The sequence below is a fragment of the Elephantulus edwardii genome, unplaced genomic scaffold (assembly GCF_000299155.1).
Source record: "Elephantulus edwardii isolate Elephantulus edwardi_28Jun2011 unplaced genomic scaffold, EleEdw1.0 scaffold00011, whole genome shotgun sequence".
NCBI classification, from domain to species: Eukaryota; Metazoa; Chordata; class Mammalia; order Macroscelidea; family Macroscelididae; genus Elephantulus; species Elephantulus edwardii.
Window position 1 is genome coordinate 2504873 of NW_006399761.1, and position 1585 is coordinate 2506457.

Sequence of the window (1585 nt, forward strand, 5' to 3'; positions counted from 1 at the left end):
CATATGAGTAATTGGTGGTCTGTTCCACAATCAGCCCCCGGCCTAGTTTTCACAGCTGATATTGAGCTTCTCCAGCGGTTCCTTCGACAGATGTAGTCGATCTGATTCCTATGCATACCATCAGGTGAAGTCCATGTGTATAACCTGTGTTTGTATCTCTTATAAAATGTATTTGCAATGAATAAGTCATTGATTTTACAAAATTCAATCATTCTATCTCCAGCCTCATTCCTGTCACCAAGCCCAATGTATATAGATATTCTTGCAAAGCTTACTTGCATTTTGCTTGATCTTGATCCTGCATTTGACTTATCAGCATCTGACGTTGCTTCTTGGTCTTTAGCCTGTGTCTTGCCACATTGCCTCCAAAACTCAGATTCATCAGTCACCAAAGCCAGCAGCTTAACATTTTACCTTCCCATCTTGAATTTGTCAGCCCCTACAGATACATAAAGAGTGCCAGTGGCATAATGCATATATGTCTGGATGTTAACTAAAATGTTGGCAGTTCAAATCTACCAGACAGTTCTTGAGAAAAAGATGGGAAGTCTCTTCTTAAGATTTTCAGCCTTGGAAACATAATGAAGGTTCACTGTGAGTCAGAATCAGCTCTCAGTGACAACATGTTGTCTAGGTGGATTAGCTAGGTTTTTAAATTGGTATTTATATTGGAATTCCTGACAGAATGAAGTTTTCACCTGTGAAACTCTCATAACCCTTCTGGCAACTGATTTAAGAGGTCCAGGAATATTCCATGATATATTTATATTCTTTAAAAATCCTTATGCATTTGCAAACAATCCATTGAGTGCATTGTGAACTATCAAATTAGCAAGCCCTTCAAGCAAGGGGTTCAAATGTGGGGGTTTTTTTTATATACTGGTATATTTACAAAGTCTGTATTCATTGTTTTGGGTTTTTTTTGGGGGGGTGTTGGTTTTTTAATGATAAACATAATTTAATAATTGGAACATGGAATGTACATAGTTGTGTTTGTTGTTGTTGTATTTCCATTCATTTCTTGTTGCACATTTTCCTCCCTGTCCCTCCTCCTCTCCCCCCAGTTCACTTTTCTCTTTGGAAAAAAGTTCTTTGATTTTTATATAGTCCACCTCCCCAGACTACTTTACTATGCAATTCTTATTTTGAACTCTTGTCATTCCAGTAATACCTAATCATATGTTCCAATTATAAAGTTCTCTTCCTTGACTGTTTCAATGTTGTGTACATTACTTTCCCCCTCTTTTCTTAGTTTCCCCCAACCTCCATATCAGTCCTGTTTTATAACAGTGGCATTATACCGTATTTGTCTTTTTGTGACTGAGATACTGTACTCAACATAATGTCCTCCATGGTCACCCATTTTGTATAATATTTCATGGGTTCTTTGCTTTTCAGTGCTGCATAATATTCCATTGTGTGAATATACCACAGCTTCTTTAGCCATTCATTTGTTGATGGGCACTTGGGTAGTTTCCAACTCCTTGCTATTGTGAACAAAGCAGTAATAAACATGGGTGTGCATGTATCTGCTTGGGTGGCAGTTCTGGTTTATTTAGGGTATATTCCCAGTAGTGGAATTGCC